This window comes from Pezoporus flaviventris, unplaced genomic scaffold, assembly GCF_033815535.1.
Source record: "Pezoporus flaviventris isolate CSIRO_AGI_PZ_B2104156 unplaced genomic scaffold, CSIRO_AGI_Pfla_v1 ptg000025l, whole genome shotgun sequence".
NCBI classification, from domain to species: domain Eukaryota; kingdom Metazoa; phylum Chordata; class Aves; order Psittaciformes; family Psittacidae; genus Pezoporus; species Pezoporus flaviventris.
The window spans coordinates 20,806,182-20,825,339 of NW_026892573.1; positions in this window are offsets into that span (position 1 = coordinate 20,806,182).

Sequence of the window (19,158 nt, forward strand, 5' to 3'; positions counted from 1 at the left end):
TATGTTTGAAAAAAGAATAATGGAGTGCATATTTAAATTGCCTGTCTTGTGTCTATAAGATAACAGTGAAGGATAAAACTAGTCAAAGTCCCTGTACATTTTGCTAAGGCATCAGACAAATGTAGAAATTCTTGGGAGTTCATGCAGCTGACTAGAACTGATGAAAGTGTTACATGGCCAATATAAAATCCTAGCAGAAGCGTGATGACTTTCTTGTTCATATGTCAGAGTAAATTAATAACTGACTTAGATATGGGTATCAAAGACAACACAGAACCTTCTTTGGCTCATCCATAAGAAATCTTAAGTATATATAATAAAACTTGAATGGATACATAGAAAATAGCAGGACATATATCCATGACTAGGTAGAACATTAATAGTTTGTTTCACCAGTATGTTTGTATTTGATTAGATCATAAGAAGAAAAAGTACAATAATCTAGAGTCATACTTGAGGGAACATGAAAATGATAAAGTTGTGGTAGAATGTCAGTTCTACTCTTTCTGCAACTCCTTAAAAGCATGAGCATTAAGCTCAAGACATTGGGAAGCTTTCTGTTTTTGGACTGAGATGGCAGGGGAGATTGCCATTTGTTAAAGACACCTTCTGTATGATAACAGAAAGATTGTGCATCATGAATATAACAATATTTGCTGTAAAGATGACCAGATAAATACAATTCAAATCTGTTATACGTTGAACTGATAAATGAATAACAGGTCTATGAGGTATTAGTATTAACTGCCAATAGCAGGAAAGAGCATAATAATTTAATGAACTGGACAGTGCTCAGCATTGTGTGGCTTCACACAGCTATGTGAAGGCTACAGGACAGGAAGAAACAGCTTGTGAGCTTTGCAAGTTTTGTATCTAAGGTGAGTTCTTTAAAGACTAAAGAAGTCAAATCTTCAGCAAAATCTTTGATGATGAAGCCCAAATAAGATTTTGTCAATGAAGGTTTTTTATTTTATGGTGTCTTATTTGACAAAATCATTAATGAATTATACCAAGATGTTCTCTGTGTTTTAAAGGGGAAGGGAATTTATGTTTGAGGAAGATATTACTCTACCAACTAAAAACTTCTCTTACACTTTTAAGAAGGGGAATTTGTACATTCGCTATCTAATCCTGCCAGCCTTATATGCAGAGACTAAAATTTTAATTTGTGTGGCCCAAGTGAATTCAAATAAGATTGAAAATATTTTAAGGTGTTGTTCTGCTTAAAAAAAAAGGTGTTTAAAATTGTCTATTTGTGATCTTGCATTGATGTATAGCATTTTTAGGAAACGAAGCCCCTCCTGAGAAAAAGAATGCTAGAAATAAAACAAAAAAGCTTAAGTATCCATAAATTATTCTGCATTCAGAATCATGGGGATAAAGCTTTGTTGCTAAGAGACTGGATAGAATGTATCAGGAGAGATTGCTTTATTTAAAGATTAGAACCTGTAATCAAAACACTTAGCAGGTAATAGCTGTACATATGAGCTCAGTGCGAAACAGGTGAAGTATAAGACAAGTGCTAGAAAGCTTATGAAGAGTGAAAATTTAAAACAGTTCAGCTATCATGACATATTGGCCTGAAGAAGTTCATTATTTGCTTGCTTACAATTAGGACAGAAATTCAGTCTGGATATAAATTAAGGAACAAATACTGATTAATATGTCAAGCAGGGACTGTGATTTGTTTCTGGTATTTACATGGTGACAATTTGTAGGTCTGAATGTTTTTAAATTAATAGCTGTAAAACATGTTGCAGCAACAGAAAAAGAAAGGTTGTCTCAGAGAAGAGGTGAAATTATTTTTAAGTTAGCTCTCATTTTCCAAATACTTTCAAGTAAAGGAAAAATGTTTGGAGAATTTGAAGCTTTTCATACCTACCATTAAAAATACATGGTTTTATGACATTTATGTAAATTTTTTGGTTTGTAGAAATTAAAACCAAAAGTAATAGATACAATTTAAAGCATAAAAATGAATAGAGAATAAATGTTTGATTTTGTCATTGAAAAAAAATCAGCTCAAGGTTTTCAGTTTTCTAGGGTGGAGTGTCTGATATAAAAAGTGTAATTTAAGTTAAAATAGCTCTTCTACTTCACTGTGACGTAATAAATTGAGAGGTATAGTTTTCATTGTATATATGGATGAACCACAGAGTTAAAAAAAAAAAAACTCTCAATATTAGTTTAGTAGCTGTGAAACATCTCTGCCTGATGTCCATATCACTGCATACCAGGCAGGAATTTCAGATATCCTGACCTACTGAATATATGTGGGAGACCTGGATACAGACCACAAATGATTAGTTACATCTAAAATTGAAATTTTTAAATTATTAAAATATGATCAAAATAATTTCATATAATGTTGTTTTTTTGGTTCCGGGTGGTTTTTTGTTGTTTTTTTTTTTTATGTATTGGTCATGAAATGTTACGACAAATATTTTGCCTAATTGTAATTAGCTGATATTTTTTCACTCCTACTTCGTTCTCTGTTTCCAGATGACATTTCAGCTCTTTCACCGAGTGATATTAGAGAGATGTTTGTTATAAAGAGAATACTGTCAGAAATCTTGCTCGTATATGAAAACACCCCTCAAAGAGCACAATAAAAACTCAGTGTGGCATATGACTTCTCTCGTGTAGTCATCCTAAAGCATCAGGGCAGTTACTCACATTTTCTGGTGGGAGGACATCCTTTTACAATTTTTCTTTAGTGCCAAGCCAGCCTGTTCAACACATAAGCGAGTCAGCTACAGTTAGGCCCCCTCATAGAAGAGTCACTTAAAGATTTTAACTTTGCAGTGTCAAGCTCTTGTTCACAGCAAGACAGATGATTTTCCAGCACCACATGGTAGCCTGGTAGCTCATTTTCAGTTGTGCTGTTGTACAGGGTGAAATCTTAGCTTTTACCCATTCTTTGACTTGTATGTTACTTATATTTGTACGTTACCCACCTACCTTTTGGAAAACAGAGGTTCCCATTAGGTTCTGCAACTGTGATCAAGTAACCCTGTAGGATTTAAATCTAGAATTCTTTAATATTTCATCCTTCTGCTATCTGAAAGTATCATCAAAAAGGTGACACAGTCTCAAAAAATTATGCAAAGTCCAAAAATCACTCAGGCACTTTGCATTTCTTAGCGTTAATTTGCACATGCTTGCTTTACAGTAACATCAGCATCTTATAGCAAAGTGCAGTACCTACTTCCTAAAGGAGGGTGAAATGATTAAAGATTATTAACTTTTGTTTGAGGGGATCAGAAGGATTAGTTGATGAAATTGGCAAAATGTGATCAGTGTTATAGGTATGAATTTTCTGAATGAAGTTTCATATATCCAGGCATATCTTGACATTGAGATGCTCTGACAACTTGCAGATATATGTGCCATTAAAGACAAATTATGTGTCATGGTTTAACCCCAGCAGGCAATTAAATACCATGCAGCAGCTCACTCACTGCTTCCTCTACCTGCTCCCAGATGGGATTGGAAGGAGAATCAGAAGCTAAAACCCACAGGTTGAGACAAGAACAGTTGAATAAGCAAAATGAAGTAAAATACAATAAAATAGAAATAATAATAATAACAACAATAATAGTAATAGGAAAAAGAGGGAGAGTAATAAAATTCAGAAAATACAAGCTAAGCACAATACAATTGCTCATCACCTGCTCATCAATGTTCAGCCTGCCTCTGGCCAGCAATCTGCCTCTCCTGGCCAATTCCCTGCAGTTTGTATGCCAAGCATGACATGCTGTGGTATAGAATATCTCTTTGGCCAGTTTGGGTCATCTTGGAGTCAGGATCTTTGGAAATCTCTGTGAGATCCCTAGCAAACTCATCGTTTTTCTTCGTAAAGGATTGTTGGTCATCTGAAAATCAAATTTGGATGCACTGTGTGTGAATTCCTGTGAACTTCATCTTTCACAAACTTATTTCAAGATTCTTTACAATTTGTATTAATTTACTAGAACCTTATGGAAACTAACACTTAATCTTGGTCTTCATCAATAGGTAGCTATCAAAACAAAGATCATACCCAAGAAAAACAACAAAAAAACCCACCCTTTCTAGATATAAATATTTAATTTGTTATGTTTGGTAGAAATTTTTCATGGTCTTTGCACAGTGCTGTTGGACACTTAACATATGGATACTACATATATGTGCTACAATATCAGTTTTTCAGAAATTGTTATTAGACATACAATGGCAAGACAGTTTCTTTAAAAGTATTTACCTGAGACAACATGCCAAATTCAATCATACACATACGAGGCAAATTTTCCTGTCATTTCCATTTTGCATTGACTTAAGTAGGGATTGTAGCATTTAGCAAAGAATTAGACCCACTGACCTGTGTAGATCTACAGCAGGAGTGGTGTTTGTGTCTCACTGGAATGTAACACTCACAAAAAATATTTCTGTCTTAGCCTTGAAAGCAGTTAGTGTAATTGTCATATATGCATTTTGAGTGTGTATAAGTGCAGCAGCTAGAATATCAGCCTACCATGTATATATTTTTTGCAGCCTGTCATAGAGCTCATTAAAACAATCTAATGTCTTTATTAGTTAGCAAGAACTTGAAAAGTCCATTAATCCTCTTCAGCCATTTTCAAGGATACATAATGCTAAAGCAATTACAAGTCTGCAGGATTGAATTGACTTTATTATCTGCAATGAACCTTTATGTCAAGAAAGTTTTGTCAGGAAGTCTGAAGTAAACTTATTACAAAGAATGAAGGTTTTCAGATGAATGACTTAAGGTGACTGTTATGTCATCAAATGATGTCTGCAATTGATTAACTGAAAAGTGGACTCTTCTGCATCTAAGGAACTGAACTGATACCAAAAGCAACTGGCCTAAATTGCAGGCTTATGGCAGTATTTGTTGCAGTGCTTACGTTTGGAATCTAAGAAACCTGCCACTGTTCTGAGGTATTCAGAAATCCATAAAATACAAGTAACTTTTTGATCCAACTTGTGTCTCAAAAGTGATGTGCTAGTTGATGTGTACGATTATTTTATAATTATCTCATCAAAAAACTCTCTAACAAATTATTTCTCTGAGGAAGTTCCCTGCAGCAAAATGTGTCAAGTTGCATAGATGTAAAGGTAGAGCAAATCAACAGACCAGCTCAGTAACCACTTCAAATTTTGTGATTTATTGTAGATCAGTGCTTTTCAAATAATGTGCTCTTTTGTTTTATTTTGGGGTAGTGTTTTTAGCTTTCAGTGTCTTTGACATTGACAGTCAACAGTTACCAGAGAACAGAATGCTGCCAAAGTCCACAGAGCTCTAAACACAAATCAGAAACGACTGATCACTAAAGGAATGCTACCTGGAAACCGGATAAAACTGGAATTAGGAATAACAAATGGAAAAAGAGCAAGTTAAGGTGATTTTCACAAAAATATAAAAAGTACCCAAGGCAGACACAGGAGCTAAGATAAAGAAAACAACAATATCATGCTCATTCAGAGAGTGAAGTAGGAACTTGGGTCATAGATGATTCACTTCCACCCCAGTTCTTAAGTAAAACCTTTTATCAACCTTATGATTTAGTGAAGTGAAAGGGTGAGCACAGTATAAGAGAAAGGGGAGATAGCAGGGAGTCTGCTGTATCAGTTTTGGCTAAATTATTATTGAGAAAAAGAGGTGATTAGACAGTTTAAATGTTAAGATTTACAATCATTACAGTGTTTCTAATAATTATTTGATAAAATTCTTTGAATGTGAATTAAACTAACAATAATTGTTTTGCCTTTAGGTTCAGGTTTATTACTGTAGCCCACATAAATTGCATGAGATATTCAGTCTGGCACCCTATCCTTGAGCAATGACTGTTGCATCTGAATGCAGAAATCCACAGAAAATATAAGTGACCTAGATTTAATTTTCATGTAACAGCTGGTGGAGAATGTAGGCATCTTCGGCTGTTAAAGTCTGGATGACAATTAAATCTGGAAGAATCTCTCTTTGGCCCAATGGTAATCAAGTACTTTACTGGAAGTAAACATAAAACTGTAATAAAACTTGCGACGAGTGAAACTGGTTAAGAGAAAATAATAATCATGTGTAAAAAAATGGTTCCTGAGAATGCTTTGATGGTCTTTTCTCTTTTAAAGTCATAAGTCTGTATGCCTATGAACAAAGAAGAGAGGTCATAGTGGCAGGATAGTCCTGTGCTCCCTAGTAAGAACTTTCCCCAGTTGTGGCTGAGGTAAGAGCCAGCACAGCAGGAGGCTAGGTATGGAGTTACTAGGCCAATTACTGAATTACTGGACTATGTAAACTGATTAAATCAAAGCTTCAACAGCCCTATTGAAGGATTTCTGAACAGAGATGGGGAAAAAAACCCTTTTTTTTTTTTAACTTTTGAAGGATTAAATGTCTCTGTTTAACTTATCAAAGAAGAGATTTAGTGATCATGAAATGATGACAGTAGTACCGGGGAAAGAATTCTGATAGCAGAGAGCTATCTGATACAGCAAAGACACACTGACATCCCAAAGCTGACAGAGAATGCTAGGTAAGTTCAGTCCAGACGTCAGCCACATCTATAAAACAGTGTGATTAACTGCTAGAACTGCTACTAGGGTTCAGAGTGAGTATCTGTCACTAAAGTTTAAAACGGCTTGTCTTTTTAGAAGAAGAGCAGAAGCTTACCGAGAGATCACGAATCCCTGGGCAAAAAGTTATAGTCTGTGCAATGCAGGAGATGAGAACAGATGGCCATAATAGCTCCCTTTGTCCTTAAACTCTGTGATTTATCAGATTTTTCATTATCTGGGATCAGTGTGTTAATAGACTTGATTTCTATGTGCCTTCATTCTAAAGTCTTAGGTTCCTATTGTAAATTTTCACAACAGTTTTGCAAGACTGCAAATTCCTTTGGGCATATACTTTTGAACAAAAGATTTGGCATACATTTTGACCTATAAACACAGAAAATGACTGCAAGGCACTGCATGCCAAAAGAAACATTAGGGGAAAAAAAAGATTTTATCAGAAGTAAGAATTAAAGACTCTGAATTTCACAGAGTATCACAAACCTATGAAATCTCATTTAAAACCACATTTTTTTCAACTACCAGAAATAGTTAACCATTAACTGTCCATGTCCATTTGCCTTTGTGTTTAACTCTTAGCCAGGAATCGTGCTCAAGTTCTCTTATTCAGTGACCTAACAATGCAAGCCACCAATCATTCTTGTATACATGTAATATTGGCACACAAAAATCTTGCGATTGAACTATTAAAGAATATTTGAATGCTTGAAATTACATGTAAAATATTTGCTACACTAAGGTTTAAAACTAAGCTGTAGTCATAATAGATGGGCAGAAGTAGGAAGTTTATGAAGATATTAATGGGAAAAAGAAAGGAGTTAAAGTCTAGGTAAAGAGCAGTGGTTCCCCCACAGATACATGAAGTTACTTCCCTTAGAAGTTTTTAGTTACTTAGATGAAAGCTAATGCAATAAAAATATACCTTTACTTACTCTGACATTATATCATATTGTTATGTTTCTATTAATGCAAAAAGTAGGCATGACTTCATGGGAATTTCTTTGTGGAAATCCATACTCTTAGATTCAAAGATCGTGAAGGGAGTTGCAGCTGTATTACAGCTTGGTCCACAGACTCACTGTGCTTTTCCCACATCTGTCTTGGGCCTTAGAAGAAAGTAGGTAGAAGACCCTTAAAGGAATACCTAAACCACTTCTGTCCAGTGTAAGGAAGTTCAATAAAAATAAAGTCTGAAAAAAAGACTCATTCTAGTCAAACATAAAGATTTAGCCAGCTTTCACTGAGCAGAATTTACAGGAAAAAAAAACCCACAAATAATAAACCGGATGTCTGTTGCCCTTCATATGCATATTTATCAGTTTCAATTAAGTTGGCAGTTTGACACATTTAAACTTAGCTCCATCATTCAGACTCTCCTGTGCAAATGAATAGGTTGTGCTTGTACAGCTGAATCCATTTAGGCGTTTTGAGTCAGATTTTTTCCTTCTTCTGTCTTCTGAAGAGAGTTAATACGAAAGATGCTGATGCTCACTCCACACTTCACATATGGTGCTAAAAATCCATTAGCTGAACAACAGTGAAGAAATGGTTGTGATCAGAGGGAACAGTTGAAGGTCAAGTATAAATAGATGAATAACATTAGCCAGGCTTGATTGGCCGTGGGTTTATCACGCATCTCTGAATGACTATGCAAATATTGACGTTTAGTAAACACAGAATTCTGAATACAGTACTTGAATTTAAAAACAGATACAAAATAGTAAAACATCAGCTTTGGACAATGTCTTGAATATGTTTATTAGAAAACTGTGGGATAAAAAGGATAGTTACATTTTGTAGCGAAAAGAGAATCCTTCAATATAAGGCATGGGTTCTTGTTCCGGAGTGGGTTTGCAGGTAAGACATTTTTGCTGTGTTCCTAGATACTAGCAGTCAGACTTTTAGTGCCATTAACAACACTGGATCAAAATCCCTAAGGGAAATGAGGAGAAGCTGACTCAGAACCTCTCTACATTACTCTTTATACTGCTTCTTAAATCTGACTGAGATTTATGCTGTTAAATGGAGATGAGTAAGGGGTTGTGAACGAATCCCTTGAGTCCCCTCACAGTGTCTTATATCATAGTGTTGCATATTTTTAAGTGAGTTTGCTGCTTAGTATTTCTTAAGTGTAATCAGCATACTGGGGAAGGACTACAGGCACAGTTAAACTGTGAATAGTGGTAAAGTGATTGTAAATCTTAAAGGGATTATTCAACGATCCTTAAGGATATAAAACCTTTTAGAATATCTTAAAAAAAAAAAAATTTCTGTTGTTCTTGTCTATTTTTTTTTGTATCATCGTGTTCTTTAGTTGGACTCTGGTTTCTGCAATTTATTTCATTATTTTTATGATGGTCTTCAGATTTTAAGTGTCATATTGATGGACTGGTTTCTTTCCCTATTGTTCTCTGTAAGGTTTTCTTAGCTGTTATTCATCTTCTACTACTGAATGGTGTTCTTATTACCCCTCGACATAAAAATCATATTAAAATTACTCTTAAAGCTTATCCTAAATATGTTGAATCCCATTCTTTCCTCATGGTTGATTGAGGACATTGTTTTTTTTACTTTGAAATAACATTATAATAAAATTCCCAATATGTTCTGGTAAACTCCTGCAATCAAGGCTTTTGAATTAGCTAATAGTTCCTTCTAACTGCTACTGAAAATTTTTATGACTATTTCATAAAGATGATGGTGTTGAAAAATCATTTTTGGGACAATGTTAATCATGCTATTTTTCCAATCATTTTAAGGTTATAGAAACTGTTATCAGCATCATTGCTGGATGTCTACCACAGTATCATTTTCATTGCAAGGCTCCGCTGTTGATAGGAAAACTGACTTTTTTTAATATTTCTCTTTCTGAAGTTATGCTCCTTTTGGGACATTAATAACCATATTTTTGTCTTCCTTTCATTGATGAAACCATCAACCTGTTTTGTTTTGATTTGCTTGCTGTTTGGTGGGCCTTTTGTTTACCATTGACATACAGAACTGAGCCAGCTAATGTCAGCAGCAAAATCAGCATTGTAATTTGTTCATAAATCCATAAGATAACCTCCTTGTGATCTAATACCCAATACATGAACACTAGTGAGATACAGAAGACCCTTAAGCTGCTTCGGTTGCCACTACAAGCCACCAAAGGATATTTTTCACCATCTCTAGCCATGGTGTTGCGCCATTTGTTACAGCAGAATCTCTTTCGTTTTACCCTGCAGCATGTCATAATTTTCCAAAGGTCATCTTGTGTGTTCCATAAAACTGTTAAAGCAATACAGACATTTTATCAAAAAAGCGCCTGTTGATCTATATCCCTTTCAGTCTACAATGTTGGAGAAGAATTTGCTCTGCATACATGAACTCCTTGTTCTAAAAATCACCCTGCTCTGCTGCTAGCTGAAGATCTATTTATTTCTTCATGTTCTGTGATGCTGCACATTTTTGCATCACACTGAGACTGCAGTGGGCAAAGTTGCCTATCCTTCAAAATGTACTATAAAGTTTTTTTCATTTTTTTCCCCCTTCATTCCACATTCTGTTTAAAAATATATGGGAAGTCTGGAAGGTTAGTTTTATCATTTGCTTTAAGGTTTTCTGTGGTTAAATGTATCAAATCTCTTGTGTGAAAAATTCAAATTGATCAGCGTAGAAGATACCGATCTAAGCAATGTTGCTACACATTCTGGCTTCATGTAAATTTTTCACTTAAGGTAAGTATAATTTAGCTTTTCAGAAAATGCATTAATTTTATGTATAAAATACCTGTTATCTTGGCTGATACGGCAGTATCACCATAGTATAAGATACATTATTCTGGATTCAGCAGAATATACTGAGCTTAATAATATATCGGACACCAATTTCGGAGACAGGAGAGAAAGGTAAGAGGGAAGTAAACTGTGCAGCAGTCTACAGCTGCTGACATTGCTCAGATTTCTCTCTATGGTCCGTCAGGGAATCAAGGAAACACTGTGGAAATCGACCTAGACCATCATGGAAATAGCATGTGCAGGGGAGAGCCCTGAACTCTGCAGGTCCTTTGAGCACTCTTTTCTTACTCTGATCTAAAGGCAGTATCACTTTTTGCCAGGACTTTCATTAGAGTAGTTAAGGAAAGCTGTGAGAACCTTGTAGTTTCCTAAAGAAAACATGATGATATGCATATGCCAAGCAGTGTTACGAGATCTGGCCGAAGTCATTGGAAAGGGGAGACAATATGGAAGGGTTTATGCTTGCTTCCTCATCTTCCTGAGGGAGAATGGCTGTGTGGGGCATTGCTGCCCACTAGGATTAACCCACAGCAGTCCTTTCAAACCAGCATGGGGAAACTCTAGTGGGTTTCAGATTTCAAGAACTAACAAAGTAATATTCGAAAAGCCTATAGCTCTATGATGATATTAATGGACTGCAAGAACCAGGTACAAGCAGAACAGTGGTGGGAAGTTGGATTGCCTACAAAAGTGCTAAATGTGGAACCTTATTGGCTGGTTTCCCTCTTTCTCCCACTTACAACCTATTTTAAACCTGAACTGATTTTGTTGTCAAAGACACGCTGTGGATTTCATCTGATCAAATGAAGTCACTGCAGTGTAGAAGTTAACTTTCATCTCAAACCATTATTCCAAGCCATCTATTATAGACAATGTATGGACATATCAGCAACCACACTTAGGCTGAACTGGGATCCACCTACTTGAGGGAAGAGTAAGAACATACGTGACTCTTTTCCTGATTAATCCCCTGGTCTCCGGTTATCAGAACTCAAAGGATTCTTGTGCAGTGAATGTTATTTTAAGTTTTTAGCAATTTATAAATTATTTCTTTTACATCTACTTGTAAAACCTTCTTTTAACATCCATAAACTCTTTACAGTCATTCCTTTGGCATGGGGTTCCACAGATCTAAAGAACCATTTTTGTTCATTTTCAGTGTGGTTCATTTCATGTTTAATGTATTCTATTTTTTTATTTTTATAGAAACACTGAACTGTTGATCTTTCTTCACCTTTTTGCAGACCATTCATGATTTTGTAGCCTTTTATCATTTCATATCCTTTGTCCCTGTTGTTTCCTTTCTAGATTGAGGAGTACTAGCCTGAGAAATTAATCTCATCCTCAAGTACATATCTAAAGTAGATCAGACAAATCACACTTCAAAAGTGCTAGGTCCTTTTTACTGATTGCTGAAAGAGCCCAGGATGACTAAAAACCAGACATTTGTGCTATGTACTTTTAAATGAAGATGAGATCAGTCTCATCTTCTTTTTCTTTCTTTCTTTTTTTTTTTTTTTGTGAATTATCTCATTTTAAATGAGATAAAAATATATGGAAATTAGTGAAGTGATTTCAGCATGCAAGAAATAAACAGAGCTGAGGTGGTCAAGAGAAACTGTTTATGAAATAATAAAATTGACTCATTCATTGTGTACAGAGATACAGAAATGAAAAACTCAGGCTCAGCCATTACGTCAGCTATAGCTATGCCTTCTTCCTTTATAGTTTTTGTTTTTTCACTGCAGAGTTAATAATAAGGTTTTCAGCTAAGAATTCAAAATAAACACCAGTGTTAAAGTCCAGGTAAATTGGTATGTAGTGTTCATAATTACTAGATATTTATGTATAAGTAAAAAACAAGTACAGCAATACACAATTAATGAATCCTATTTTTTTATTTGTGAGGAGATAAAACTAAGCAAGATGGATTTCCTTGTTTGTTTCTTAAAAAAAGTAATTTTCCTAGTGGCTTAAAGTTTTTCTCATCTTCTCTAATTGATAGCATTGCTGCATGTGGTGAACATGACCACCTGATGTCAGGTTGTGAAAAGTGTTCATTCAGTGCTGGTGTCTGACCACTTGGCAGAGCACTACATTATCAGCAGCCAGTCAGACTAGAAACTCTCAAAATTGCCTCCGGGCCAGTCATATGCTCTTGGCTTTTATTAAATCTGTGGGTGGATTTGAGTTCTCCTGGTGTTCTGTTCCATTTAGATTCATAGATGTTAAGGCCAGAAGGGACCATTGTGATCATCTAGTCTGACCCCCTGCATAATACAAGCCACAGGATGCTCCTGATTTAGCTCCTGTTTGAAGCAGAGTATATCTTTTAGGGGAAAAAGCATTCAGTCCTGTTTAATATTTCCAGAAGAATATGCCATGACCTCAGGCAGGTTATTTAAAGCACTGTTTATCCCCAGTGTTAAAAGTGAACGCCTTATTTCTGGCATGAATTGGCACGGTTTCAACATTCAGCCTTGGGCTTTTGTTGTGTTCTGCTAGATCAAAGATATCTGTATTTTGTCCTCCCTGTTAACAGGTCATGGCTTAACTTTCCTTTGTCAAACTATGCAGACAGCTCTGCCAGTGTTGAGCTAAGAGGCTTGTTTGTATCAGTGTGATTACTTACAGACAGGTATTACCAAAATGAAAACCAATGGAAATGGTGCTAAAATGGTTGCTAATGGAAGGGTTCTAGCTCTAGTATTTATACAAAGTGGCTATTTATTATGTACAAAACACAAAAATGTTTTGTCACAATACAAATATTTGACTTATTGCACAAGAACCTCAAGGAAGTTATCAAGGAGAAGGAGCCAGGCACTATGTAGAGTGCATGATGCCTGGACAAGGAAAAAACAGCATAACTTCAAACAAGTTCATGCTGAATGCAAGGAGAAGCTTTTTCCTATGAGGACAGTCAGGCAGCTGCGCACGCTGGCCAGCGAGATTGTGCCGTTTCTGTAGTTTTTCAAGTTTCAAGGATTTTCAAGCCCCAGCTTTATCTGATAAACATGGTCTCACCCCATAGTTGACTATTCCGTGATCAGGAGATTGGACCAGGGACTTCCTGAAGTCCCTTCCACCCTGAACCATTTTATGATTCTATAGTCTCATAAAATGCTTCAAGACACCCTGTCATAAAAGTTATTCCAGCTTTTAATATGTTTTTACTTACATAAAAAGAATATAAACACCATAATTAGGTTTTTAAATTATGTTTATTTGCATTATTTTCCTTAAATATTTGGTTTTAATAGCATTGATATTTTTGTTTATGAATAAATAACAATATCTTCTTACTTAGATTTTTTATTATAAAGCAAAAAATATTTAATGGATATAATAAATTAGGAAAGAGATGCATGCTTTTTACTCATGCACGGTGTAATCTCTGTAAATTTTTATTAATATAATCAATATAATTAAGTAATAAGATGACAGAAAAATTGTTTCCTAACAGAGTTAGTGGACAGGTTGGAACAGAATAGAATAGAATAGTTCAATCTGGAAGGGACCATTTACTTTACCATTTCAGGACCGACCAAAATTTAAAGCGTATTATTAAGGATATTGTCCAAATGCCTCTTAAACCCTGACAAGCTTGGGGTATCAGACAGCTGTCTAGAAACCCTGTTCCAGTGTTTGACCACCCTCTCAGTAAAGAAATGTTTTGTAACATGAAGTCTGAACCTTTCCCGATGCAGCTTTGAACCATTCCCATGTGTCCTGTCACCGACTATGAGGGTCATCACCTTATATTATACACAACTATGTAGAAATGAAATGATCCATGAAAAGAAAAATCCCAGAATAAAGTTCATTGTCAAAAACACAATCTGCTGAAAATTTATGAAACTTATTTGAATATCAGTATCATTGCATATTTTAAAAACACTTGGATTTCTGTATCTTGAGATAATCCATTTAGAGGTATGAAAATGCCCATTGAAGTGTGCATTCTAGCTTTTTACCACTTGTCTGGTTACAATAAGAAATGGCCTATTGTAAATATAATGGTAAAATATAATGGCAAAATGAAATGTCTGCTCTTCTTGACATTTTGCTGTTGAATTGGCCGACTACATAGAAGTGTGAAAGAATCAGATCAGAGGCTTACCATTAGCTGATCATCTACTATATTGGGTAAATCCCTTTCAAAGTTCTTTGGAAGTCAAAATACATTTCAGAAAGCCAATGATGGCTGCATGTTTAACTACATTAAATTATATCCAGGCAAACAAATAATGCAGACCTTTCTACAATGATGGCCCTTTGGTTTTTTACCTCTTGCTTGAATTTGTTAATCTGTAAATTTGATCAATAGTTACTCTGTTTTCTCCTTAAATGTTGATTCGAAAAGATTCATTCCTTGGGTCAAGGATCCCTGCATGTCCTGGTGGAAACCTATGCCCTCAAGGATCTCTCTCTCTACACATTAAAGCAGAGACCAGTCATCAGTTTATTTTATGTATCTAATCTGAATCATGTTAATTTTATACTATTTTGCTTTATCAATCAACATGTCATGAAAACTCATGTCAAATTCCTCGCAGAGGTTTACATATAAGTGTTTGTATTCTACCACCAGTGTTACCTTTATCAGCCAAACTTGTGATTTCATTAAAAACACATTATGTTAGTTTAATAATATCTCTTCTGTACATACTCTTGACTGGCATTGCTCATTCTCCTTAATTCTTTCTTACCTGTGCCTCAAATAACTTGTTCTAAACCATTTTAGGATTCTATGATTTTTAATCCAGACTATATTGAAACAAATGTCAGTTGACTTCACTGGCTTTTTCATCTGAGTATGACCTTTTTGGTGTGAGACATTTTTACGGGTCATCACCAGATTATGCTTGCAAAATTTTTTTTTCTTCTACATCGGAAACTATTAGTTTTGTGAAGTTATTCCAATAGTTTTTATACCATATATGGCATAAAAGTGATTAAAGTTCCATATTAAAATTTATTAATACAGGCCTCAATCCCAGAGACAATAAATTCTCTTGGGATGAATTGAACTGTGTGTGCCTCTGTGTGCACACCAGGACATGCAGAAGACAATGGAAGAAACACACAAGGTGTCAGGAGAAGCCACTGCCCTTCACATGTCACTGAACTCTCCCAAAGGCCTCACAGAGCTCATACTCAGGGAAGACTGAGCAAGGAGCCAGAGTCAGAGTGGAGCAGAAGAATCTTGGGTATCTTCTGCCTTTGGTCTCTTTCCTCATGCGTATACATGGGTTTGCCTAAAGAAGAAGGCTTTCTGAGCCAAAGTGAAATAAAAATTTATTAGCAAAGTCAGCTTTTCTTCTAAAGAATGCATTTGAGTAATGCTATTATATGCTTGCTTGAGACTAAGGAATACATTTATGATAGATACCACTAGCTAGATCTAGGGATATCATGGTAAAGTATTAGATACTTCAATGGTGTCTTAGCACATACTTAGCACTTCACTAGCATGTGCATGTTGCTTCCAAACTGTAGCTGATTCAAAGCTGTTTGCACTTGTCTATCTGACATCCCTATAAGCATTTTTAAAATTTTATTTTGGAAACAAGTTTTTACACTTTTAAATGCATTTGATGCGAATAATATCTGGAAAATATGCAAGAATCTCACTGAAAAATGGCTTTGAGGGAATAAGAGTAGAAGGAAGGAAATACAAGGAAGGATGAACTTGCTTCTTGCTTTTGGCTTTGAATGCAACTGATTCTTCGGATCCTCTGTGAGCAATCACTGAACAAGGATTTTTGTAAGAAATAACTGCATCACCTGACCATACACCACTGTCTGTGCCAAGGCTGGCACATATGTGCGTAAACAGAGACCTGGAAAATATTGTAGCTCATGTTTCCATGTCTTCGATTGCATTCTGCAGTTGGTTTGATTAGCCATAGATAGCTGATTTAGCTCAGAACAGGATCAATAGGGATGCCAGGAAAGGACAATGAGGTAGAAAGAAAAGACAACAGAATTCATTCATTTACTAAAAGTTATTTAATTCCACTCAGGATGATGTAGAAGTTCAATTCAATGCTTTTCAAAGGAAAATAGTCTTTCCTTAGAGTGGAGAAAAAGCTAAATAACACAAACCATTCTATTTGCAAGACCTGGAAACTGGGGTTTAATTGTACAAAATATTATAATTGTTTGAATTTAATTCCGAGAACATCTGATGTTTGGAGTTGCAATCTCAAACACATTATTGTGAAAATTTTTAAAATTACAGCAGTTGACTTTAAAATTACAGGTGCTGCCTGCACCATAAAATTTATTCATTCATTTAAATCTAGTCTGCAATAATGTATAATTATCAGTGTTGATCTGACCCCCCAAAATAACCCTACGCATAGATACCCTACCCCTTTAGAACATTTTATCCAAGTAGTATTTAAATTTCCTAATATTTTCTATTTGATAACTTTTCAGGGGTGACATGTGAATGATGTATGAAGGAAAATGAAGGAATCTGTGCTCAGAAAATATAATAGAGTTAGGTTTTTTTCCTTCTAAGAAACATGTAGTCTATTATATGTTTTTAACCTTTAGAAGAGAGTGTAAGCGTTTTTTTCTGCCCTTGACTAATAAATCAAGTGAAAATGTACCATTTACCATAATGGTACCTGATTCCAGTAATGCTTCTGAACTGAATGATTTTGAAATTGAGAAATCAACCCTTTCAAAGACATCCCAAAGTAATTTTTATTGATATTTCTAATTTTTTCTTTTCAGCTACACTTATAATAACATTGCTATTATATCACCACACACTGCTTGTAAGTTCCAACAGGCTTGCAGGCAGGGATTTTTCCTGAATAGGGTAGCAAGGCTATTAAGACAATTTTATCATCTGTGTGCGAATCGTTCTCAAAACTCTGTGAACTGGAAAGGTAAAGTTTCATACACATTCTTTGAGAATTATATGAATGATTTTGTTTTTCAACAACAGTAGTGACAAAAGACATTTTTGTAAGTAAATATTCACATTACTGATTTCAAATCCTAGAAGATATCTGTAATTCAGATTACTTATTTTCAAATTTTCATTCCATATAACTTTAGGACCTTGTACCGTAGATATATGGAAGGGCTGAGGGAGAGACTTTAGACCTGAGAAACAGGTACTCTCATAGAGACCTGACCCACCATAGAGAGCTAAGCCCAAATACTTACAATTCTAGATTTATTGAAGCTCCACTACTAGCAGGTTGGCTGTAGCATTGCAAGCCTGCAATTTTTAGCCAAGAGAGATGTACATCTGTGTCCTGTCATATGCCAATTATTCTCTTTAGTTTTGAAAAATGGAATGTGCTGCTCCTAAAAAACTTTCCTTTTTTGGGTCCATTTTCCTACCTTCAGCATCTCAATCACAATAGCAGGACAAGAAGGACTCTAAAAACAATCAGAACTCAGATCTGTCCCTGTAACTGTAGCCAGATGTCATTGGTAGACTCTTCTCCACTCACTGAAGTTGTGTGTTCTTGACACACTTGTTGACTTTGGTTTGCTGATTGGCCTTCACTTTCTAGAAGAGATCATAAAGTGTGAAAACACTCTACTTCTTAACCTTCTCCTTCCATAAACTAAATACGCTGATATTAGTGACTGTGACAATGCAGTGAAATTTTCCAGAATTGAAATAAGTGTGAACTTTTGGGTTATTTCTGGATTTTTTCATTATGAGAATAATGAATTATGACAATATTATGGTAGAAGAAATTATGAATATTAATAAACCATGTCAGTGGGATCAGAATATGTTCAATGGTTATGAAAATCATGTGCTACTTTGGTGTCCCAAAATCAGCACATTAACATTTAGCCCATGTCACTTTCAAAACATTGGTGGCATTAGTCTTATTATTACCTTCATATTTTAATTAAAAACAAGTCTGTGTGTTTTACTTTTATACATACCATATATTATTAAGACTTTTGCAAATATATATTATGAGTACAGTATGAAAAATGGAGACTCAGCATCTGAGATCAATATTACCCCGGACATAGGACTGCACTGTACCTATCTGTTCTGGCAACAAATCCTTCAATTGATTTTTTAATACTCGGGGAGGGGGTGGAGAAACAGAAATCCTTTCAGTTTCAGGTTCAGCTCAGAATTGCTGGGTCTGTGTCTTAAAGACCTTTTGTTGTCCTATAAATCAGTGAAATGAATGCTTCAATGACTATGTGTAAATAAGCCTCGCACTACTCTCACTATTTATTTTCTGTGCAGCTGTCTAAAACAATCCCCTAAAGGGACAACTTGGTCCTTTGTTACAGAGAGGTATTATTGTTTGTTACAGAGAGGTATTTGTTTATAATCTTAAAATTAATGGGGTTCACAGAATAGAAGTACAATATGCAACATCAAGAACTAGGTCATTTTTCTAAACAGTAATCTCTAACAACAACAACAAAAAAAAGATTGAGCTTTGAACATTTTGTCATAAGAAGTCTTTAGAAACAGTATTGTGATTTTTAGGAGCATTATCATAGTCATTCATATAAATCAGAGAAAATCAGCTGTTCTAAAGACACACAGCTGGGTAAAACATTATTAATTTCAACTGTTCTATCAAATAGATATTATGAGAAAATGAGTTGTTCCAGTATCAGTGGTTTTGCTTTAGCATATATAACAGCCCATCTGCATTTAGAATAAATATATATATTTAACTTCTTGAGAAAGAAAAACACCTGCAGATGAGCAGGCCTCCTGAATATGGAAAAACCCTAAAACATCCTTTAAAATAGCATAAATGAGGCACGGAAGACTGTAGGT